The 9,468-nt window shown below is 38.4% G+C and overlaps 1 long non-coding RNA gene and 1 pseudogene across 1 annotated transcript; one reads left to right on the plus strand and one right to left on the minus strand.

Annotated features, from left to right (window-relative positions):
- Positions 1-833: 833 nt before the first annotated feature.
- Positions 834-4,839, minus strand: LOC137980675 (uncharacterized; annotated as a pseudogene).
- Positions 4,840-5,379: 540 nt separating this feature from the next.
- On the plus strand, positions 5,380-7,979 carry LOC137978670 (uncharacterized). Its single transcript, XR_011118210.1, has 4 exons — positions 5,380-5,552; positions 6,897-6,977; positions 7,263-7,307; positions 7,908-7,979. It is a non-coding gene; the product is annotated as an uncharacterized lncRNA (long non-coding RNA).
- Positions 7,980-9,468: the final 1,489 nt, after the last annotated feature.

Consider the following 9,468-nt stretch of genomic DNA (forward strand, 5'->3'; position numbering starts at 1 on the left):
TTCAAGTGAAGCAGAAATACTGTCAACCATATATTGTTTAAGGCCCGGCAGCACTTCTATTCAGATCTTATTGACGAGCACAGCGGTGATCAGAAAAAGCTCTTCAGAACAACAATGAATTTGTTAAACAGAGCGGGAACTCAGAGACTACCACTGGTCCCTGGCAGTATCATGTTCGCCAACAACATCAGTAATTACTTTATTGGTAAGATAGAGAACATTTGCAAAAAGCTCGACGCCATATCAGAACTTTCATCTGGTTCTGATAAATCTCCTGAAAACATATCTACAATGACCGAATTTAACATTTTGACAAAAGAAGATGTCATCACATTAATTAAAAACTCATTGCTGAAATCATGCCCACTGGACCCTATGCCATCGAGACTAGTTTCAGAATGTAGCTCTTTGTTACCAGTACTGACCAAGATCATAAATAGTTCACTTCAAAACGGTCACTTTCCAAAGACATGGAAAGATGCCATGGTATTTCCTCTTCTAAAGAAGATTGGAGTAGACTTTGCTTTAGATAATCTAAGACCAGTGAGGAACTTAAAATTTGTGTCCAAGCTCACGGAGATGGCTGCTTGCAACCAAGTACATTCTCATGTATTAGAAGCACATCTACCAAGTGTACATTGCTATGCCGATGATATTCAATTATATCTATCTTTTCGTCCAAACGACAATCATGGTGAAGATGACGCACTGAAAGCTATGGAACTGTGTGTGCAAGACATTAGAGTCTGGTTATCAAGGGATAAATAGCCATACACCATATATGAGGATCTGGTAACCTAATGTCATTGCATTAAGTCCAGAAAACACTGTGTTCATTCCTTCTTTCTCCACTGTGTGTGAGAAATCCACTCCCCACTTGCAATTCCAATGACAGAGTGCCAAGAAACAGCGTTTCTACCATGTCTCCCTTGTGTCTCCCTAACATACAGATTCTTGTGCCTGCTACTTTCAACAAAGAAAAATACATCAACTGTTCTTTGACAGTGGTCAATACTTTGGACATGGCCAAACCAAATATCATGCAAATGTTCTCCTTGAATAGACAGCATATCGCCGCACTCAATATAAACTGGAACAATGATGGTGTATGGCAGCTGTCTTGCTTGCCTCTGGTAGTCAACAACAGAATTTACACCATCATCACAGTTGTAGAGTATAACCTTTCTCTTGACACAGTCAAGTGGGAATAACAACTGCTCAGAACCTGGTTCAGCCTTGACTTTAATAAATCCACTCCAGAAATCACTTGCTTGACTTCCGTCCTCTGTAGTAAGAGGAGGGTAACTTGGCCCAACTGTCAACAGTGTTGCATGTTCTGTTCCTTCACATCTGATAGACAAAAAGTTGCATATCAGTAAAACCGTCTCATGGCCATTGATGTCTGCTATAACATTCTCTCCTTTGTAGACAACTGATCCCTGATATCCTACGTCAGACAGGAAGGCCTTACTTGAAACAAAGACAACTGCAGGCACCTCTTTCGCAGAAATATCTAGTGTGTCTGCAATTTTGACTCTCATTCAGTGACAGTGATTTGACCTTTGACATTGCACCCAGTAGAAATTGTCGTCGAGTTTGAGGTTCCTTTTCTGATTGCATGTGGGCGATTTCAGCTGAACTGGCAAATCCCTGAGAACACAAAACAGATTAGTGAAATTTGTAAAATTGATATGTTCTGAAGTGGCAACTTTATATAATCATCAACAAATGTCTTCTGCCAGTGGTTAAATGTATTACGGTCGGTTGTAAGATATTAAATTTTGAACTTCTACCGTGTACTGTTAATGAATTTTGGAATACCATGGATAGCTCTGCAACATTCTTAAGGGGGTTAAATTCAGTGCTACAAAATGCAAAAAAAATGTATACAGCAATATATTCAAGCTATAAAATTTGACATACATTTGCAATGATGACCAGGTATACATTAATTAAAAATGTTATCAAACAATTTTCTCTCCGAAAAGATCAACAGACCTTAATTTTTATTCCAATGCATGGTTGGGAATATTAAGCTGGAAGTCAGGTTTCTTGTTAGTTACAAGCTACTATCTACATCTTTGTGTGTGCAATGTTTCCACTGACATTATATCAAATATCCATGATTTTTAAACATTCAAATGCCAGGGCACAGCTCGTTTTTGCTGAACTATGTGGTCCTCGGATAGGAAACTGGGGTTACCACATTGGCGTTTCAAGGTGCTCTTCATGTTATCAAGTGTTTCTTCTGTTTAAAACATTTTCTGTTCATAACCAATTTGAAATGCATTTGAAACAGTTTGAAATGACTACATTTAGATACTTTGTGAATAATCCGCTTAAGCCAACCTTTTCCTATGGAGGGCCACATGTAAAAAAACATTTATTTTAATTTACCATTGCCAAGTCAACTTTTCCAGCCTTCCTCTGATCAGAAGCTTGCAGTGGTTTCAAAAATTCCCGCCTGGACTCTGACTGAGCAAATGTTGCTTCAATCCCTTTGCAGTTATTTGACTTTTTAACGTATTGTTTTACAGCCCTCTCATATACCGCACACCAATAGTTGTCAGGGGAAGAAAAATTGATTATGTCTTCAAGTATGTGAATCAAATTATGCACTGATATCGTGCACATGTGCAATCCCTGAATTTCTTCAATCTGAATGTTGAGCCGCCACGCTAACTTTCTGTGCAGTTCAATCATGTTATCATCCCATGATGTTCGGCCACTATAAAAGTGGAGTTCTGTAAGTCTGGAAACAAGTGATTGGATTTCCAATTCATGCCTGTCACCTAGTTTGCCCATAAATATACAGTCAGCCATAGGAAAGGAAAACTTCTGCAGTCCTTCGGCTTTCCACTGTCCTACATGTACTCCTTTACATTGTGCAAGTGATCGAGGAATTCTTCCAGCTTTAAGCTCTTGTGTCCATGGGAAATTCTCAACTTGATCATCTAAGTATGATGGATCGAGGAGCTTCAGCTCTAGAATTCTCTCTAACTGATTTTTCACAACATTAAGGCAGACAGTGTGAAAAACATCAAATACCAGGTGCTTCAGGATGTCAAAACCATACAGTGGGTAAAGGTATTTATGTAGTATGCTCGTTCCAGTGAAGCCTTTGGTAGATGACATTGCTTTGCGAATGCTAACTCTTGTTTCATGGTCTATGTCAAACATGTCCTCAACAGAAGATTCAATAGATCTCTCTTCCCAAGGATATCTAAAGTGGTAACGGTTTTCTCCATAATACACATGTGTGTTTGTGCTATTCTCAAGTAGTTTACCAACCATTTTACATCTCCTGCATCCAGACTTTCCTTGGTTCAAGAACTTGCCACATTCGCACTGTCCTGGGTGATCTGCTGTCCAGCACAGAAGTAGCACACGTACTGTCTCCTCTTCACTAGTTTGATAGCCTTCTACCTCTATCTCCCTTGGATAGCTGAAAATCTTGAAACCATCAATAAACCCTTTAGATATGTCCTGCAGTAATGGCTGTAAAAATGGGTCAAGAGCTTCAGGTAGGTTGGGAACCTGATAGCAATGAATAAAGCCAACCACATATACCTCTTCTACATGGTTCCTGTCATTTTTGGTCATGTTTGCAATGCTAACTTCTAGTGATCCACACCCTCTATAACTTGTCCCAAATGGTTGCCATCCATCCCAGTGTCCCACTAGGGCCAAATTCAAAGGAGATCCATTGGTGACTTTAATACGGTGTTCAAAGATTTCAAAGCAGTTTGGGCATTCTACATCTTTACTTCCATCTATGCCATTGGGAGAATTGATTAACTGATCGGATGAAACTGGTAATCCACAATGATGACAAAGTGATGGCAAAGTCCAAGTGCTGTTAGAGTCCCAGAACCACTGCAGTTCAATCCATCGCTCGCCATCCCAGAATTCACATTTTTCTGGATTGCTGTTTTGGCAACCAAGCCAGTTATCACGTGCGTTCCAATGGGACAACATTTTTCTACACATATCAACACTTTTAAACCAATTCTTCACTTTTGTGCTGATGCCTAGGTAGTAGTATTTTAGATAGCCTTTTTTTCCACAGTAAATGCACAAGTCATCCTTATTCTCCAGGACGCTGTATTTTCCAGTGTAAACAAATTTCTTAGTAGTTTTTCCATTTCTTGTTTGTTCCTTTTCATTTCGACAGATGCAAATAAACAGTAATTTGGCGTCTTCGTATCCCTCTTAATTTAACAGATTCTGCACTGAGTTCCAGTTTCTTGGCCACAAGGTAAGCAAAATTTCACGATCTATATTTTCACTATTATGGCCGGCTAATAAAAGAGTTTTGCCATAATTTAAAATGTCCTCAAACGTTTGGCAAGACGATCCACTTTCCTTCACAATCCTAAGAGCGTCTAGAACGGCATTAACCACTAATTTCCTCAAAGGGTTGGGCTCCCTTTCTTCAGGTTTGTCAGAAGCATGTTGCTGGATTCTCCCTCTTGGCAAGCTGGCACAGCGTTCATCTTCCTCTTCATCGCTACCATTATTGCTGTTGTCAAATTGCATACCTTCAATATCTTCATCCATCTGTGTTTCCTCATCAGAGAGGCCATCTTCAGTAGGGTTGAAACTACATCCAGGTAAAGGTTCGCGAAACTCATCCAATAGGGACCAAGTTTTGGAAACAATTTGGTTTTCTTTCCAGTGCCTAAGTTCGGTACCTCTATCCACTGCTCGTCCATTGCAGCTTGAACAAGGGCAGTGAACATGACGGTATGACTTATCACTGCAGGAGCACGATGTAATGCTACTTCTTGTCCAAATCGGAGGACTTTTTTCGCTACTTTCCATATAGTTTGCCGCCATGTTCCTTTTTGTGATAGATATATGCTGTCCTAATAACACAGTGGGCTCAGAATCACTGTGCATGGACCATTTTTCGGTGGGAAAGCATAGCCAACCTTAGCCAATCAGTTCACGGCTTTCAAACACGGTCCAATCTGAGCCAGCGTGGCTGGTGGTTTTGTTTGCGCACTTAAAAAATAGGCGCCATTTTCTAGAAGTTGTTTTGTGGGCTGTTGACGCGTATCGACAGGAGTTCTTGTGCAAAGATGAACAAGGAAATAAACGTGGAAGATAAAACACCAATAAGTTCTGGGGAAATAAATCAAAAGTTATCACAGCTCTTCGACCAAGGCATCGCCAAAGCATTTGAAGGTAATTAAAGCTTATTTATGTCTTCTCGAAAGATGTATACCATTCTGCGATCGTTTTGTAGGTTGAATGAGTTGTTAATTTCACTTTATCATCCATTATGTGATGACAGAAGAAGAAGTAAACTGTCCTTTAGCCATTGCCGATCTCTTACAAAGAGATGCCGACTTCCCAATCTTCGTTAAGCTGGGGTTAAATTACGGGAAAGCCTTGCGATTCAAACAAGAGTTTGAAAAGCTGATTCCGCCATCTCCACGAGGAAAGAGAAGGAACGTTCTGACTACGCTATCGCCAAGCAGTGCTAAGCCTTCGATGGGCGACATGGCCACATTTTCGCCAGAGCTCAAGCGTTTATACCTTTCAAAGTGAGTGTGTTGTTTTGTTCTCAGATTACCTTGATTTATTGGCAAGTGGAAATGTTAGATAAGTTATTTTTTTAATCCAACCGTGGCCGTTTTTGCTAAGTTTTAGTTTCGATGGCCTGGCATGGCTCATACAGTTTGACTTCTAGCTGTTAGGCCAGGCCAGGGGTTTTGTTGGGTGTTTTTTATCAAGGTTTTTGGTAATTCTATTTACCAAAAATACGGGTGTTATGAATTCTGTATTTCAATTATAATTTTAGGTATTTGTATAATTGATTTTGTATTTTTAAGATACACTTGTATTAGTATCACATGCCTGGGGATAGAAATGGGGTATACTGATTGGTACATGTATCCCATTACTTCCCTCCCCTCCTTAGCTGCGCGGGACGACTGAACTTTTTGTTCAAGTTCATGCTATTTTTGTTTCAGGGGTTACCTATATACTGCAGTGTTATTATATAATTATCCTGTAGGTACATGAAATTCAGGTTTGAGTAATTTCAACCAATTTTTTTTTATTCATTACATTTCATTACCATAAATCAGAAGCAAGGAAATTAAAATAACAAACTAGATTGAAATCATTTTAACCAGCTATGTTTATCGGTTGACTGTGCAACAAGGGAAGTCCTGTGCTCAAGTTTTACCGTTAAAACTACACTGTTGTAAGGGACGACAGAGCCAGTTTCTATTGGAAACAATTTGGTATTAACATCCCAATAAAACACATGAATCGCTGAATTAGCAGCAAATGTTCCTGGAGGAATTTTTTAAAGATAATTTAGAACAGTCTTATTTCAGTTTATACAGTACTGGTCAAATGTCTCTTGCATCTTCAACTCCTTTACATTTTGTGTAAATATATACAGACGTAAACAAGTGGGAGTGCTACCAAGTGAGAGCTGGAAACACAAGTTTCCTAAATTTAACACACCAGAGAGAAAAGCTGAGCTTGAACAGTTTGCTAAGAAGATCTCTGATGAATGTTCACTGCCTGAGGCTGGCTTCTTCTCTGATGGTATTGCTCAGCATATTAAAAGCTTCTTCAGTGAGCAACGGAGGTTCCAGAAAACCAAGGAAAAGGTATCAAATGCATATATACCTGGTGGTAGATATTTCCTTCACTCATCTAAATAAGGTGGAATGCTGTGAATTTTAGGGTTGGTTGGTTGGTATTTAATAAGACATTGCGAGATTTAAATGACTTGTCCAATGACTGACTGTAATTCGTTTTGAAGTTTGGCTGTATACCTAACAGCTGAATAAATTTGTTTGTTTTAGAATAACTAGCAGTAGGTAGCATGATTGCTTTGACATGCTATTGACTGGTTTTCATTTTGCTAGTTTGCAGTATCGCCATCCCCATCAGAGTCCAGCTCCAGCAGCGAGGTAGAATTCACACCTCGACCCAAACTTCCATCTATGGTAAGCTACGGCAAGAAACTTTTGCAACCATTAATTTATATTAATTTTAATAATGAGATGCTGTTGGTAAATTTTCAAAGAATTTTCCTTGGGTGACTTCCCTTGAAGTAGTCGCACTGTAATAAAGGGAGGCACCTTATTAAGTATAATGTTAACATTATTACTGCAACATAAGTAACGGAGAGGTATTTCTGCACTTAAGCAATACAGCGTTGATATGAAAGATTCTCTCTTTTGATATATGTAGAAAAATGAACTAATCCACTACATCCTTCTGTTAAACAGCCCAAAGAAAATCATGGAAAAATGCTTTCTCCTGATAATTCTGAGGTATGCACTGGAATACTGTTTTTAGCATTTTATGGCAGAAAATATATAATATTATAACTAGAATTAAGAAAAAAAATTAAAAAGTATTAAGTCTGTTATACTCACTTTAAAATGTTAAAGATTTTCACGAAAAAAGCAACTTTATGCAGCTCAAATGATTGGCCTATCAAATCTCTCCTTGCCATCCTCTTAGTAAATTTAACAACCTGACAGGTATAGCTTACATTTGATTGAAAATGCTACATTACGGAGGTGATAATCCTATACTGCACAACCAGAAGTGTATCTTAGAGCCGGCTGCGTGCTACAAAATGTCAGTAAATAATAAGGAACCAGGACACACTCCAACAAAACTGCCTGCTGAGTATTATATTATTATGTTAATTGGCGTGCTTAGCACTTTGTTTTCTACACAACCTTGATTACAATCAAAGATGTCAAAGTTCTTATATACCCTCTCCATTATCAGTCAGCATAGACACCAAACACATTATTGAAGTAGGTCTGAATCCTTGTACGTTGCATGATGTTGGGATAATTATCTGGCAAATCTGTCATTATAAGCAAGGTCATTTAATAAAGGCTACTTTTTGTATTTAGGATGAAGATGAACTAAGCTCCACTGATACTGTGATATTAAACTTAGACAATGATTTGTCAGGAAATGAGCCAGATGAAGCCTGTGAGGAATCATTGTTAGCTGAACCTGCTTCTGTAAACAAGATAACCAAAAAGTCAGCAATGGTGATAGTAAAGGCAGTAACTGGAAAAATTCCAGAAAGGGAGGAGCTTGTTAAAATGTTGAAACGGAGGTTTGAGGTTCCGTCCAAGAGCCTGACGGCACTCAAAGTATCACAGATACTAGAGGAAAACTAATATGTTTCACTTAAAAATGTCACCTGTCCTTGCTATTCACAGGAATTGACCAGTGTAAAGTTTCTTTGTTGAATCTGCACAAGGATTCATGTTATTTGTTCACAGATACTAACTTTTTTTAAAGTTTGTTTCACCTTGTTTTGAGTTGACATTAATTAACTTGCAGAGGCTTTATGTGTAGCATGAAGGTACTCAGTTTCCCTTTAGTGCATGATTGTTGAAATTGTTGATTATGTAAAACATGTTAAAATATGTACAGGAGTAAATAATAAATACATACTATTTTTGGAAAATACTGAGACGTAATTCTTCTTTTTGAGGAAATAATAGCGTATATTAAATCAAATGATTGATACATTGTTTTCAAAATACTGCGGGAAATAATTACCATTCTTGTGAAAATAATGGGACGGAAAATCTCCAATTTATGGAAAAACTGTAACAGGAAAATCCCATAATTGTGGAAATATTGGGACAGAACAATCCCAGTTTTGAGAAATCATTGGGACAACAGAATCTCAATTTTGAAAAATTATTGGGACAGCAGAATCCCAGGTTTTGGAAATTATTGGGACAGCAGAATCCCAGGATTGAGGAATTATTGGGACAGCAGAATCCCAGGATTGGGAAATTATTGAGACAGCAGAATCCCAGTTGGGGGAAATAATTGGGTTGTTGGTAAACCCAAGAATGGGAAAATTATGGGTCATCTTTATCCCAATATTGGGATTTTAATGGGATTTCTTTGACCTTAAAATGGGTTTGGTAGCACTTTCCCAATTTTGTGAATTCACAATCAAAACCCAATAAATTCCCAATAAAACCCCTATTTTATCCCAACACTGGGAATCCAAACTTTTTCCTGTGAATGCACGCCAGGAATGTAGTGATGTAGTGATGTAGAGGAAAGGAAGGAATAACAATTACATTCAAGTGCCTTTGGGCATTATCAATCAAAAATTAATTGAATGTCATGATTTCCATATACATGTAAAATGAAAACTGTGACCTTCCTCTTTTTTCCACCTCCCCTCTACCCCAGCTAATTTCTGACAAGTCCCCAATAGGTTGTGCATTGTTACCTGCAAATGATGCTTGTTCATCGTCACCTTTTGGTGTGCTGTGGTAGAACTGACACTGGTGCCTTTTTTGGAGTGGACGGTGGAGACACATCCCTTTGCAAATATGAATTATTATAATTAATAGTCTTTTTGTGTCTTGGTGAGCTACGCACTGGGGACTTGACTTGGGGATAACTCTGCCTTGGAGAAGTACAAACAGGAGT

The sequence above is a fragment of the Montipora foliosa genome, chromosome 12 (assembly GCF_036669935.1).
Source record: "Montipora foliosa isolate CH-2021 chromosome 12, ASM3666993v2, whole genome shotgun sequence".
NCBI classification, from domain to species: Eukaryota; Metazoa; Cnidaria; class Anthozoa; order Scleractinia; family Acroporidae; genus Montipora; species Montipora foliosa.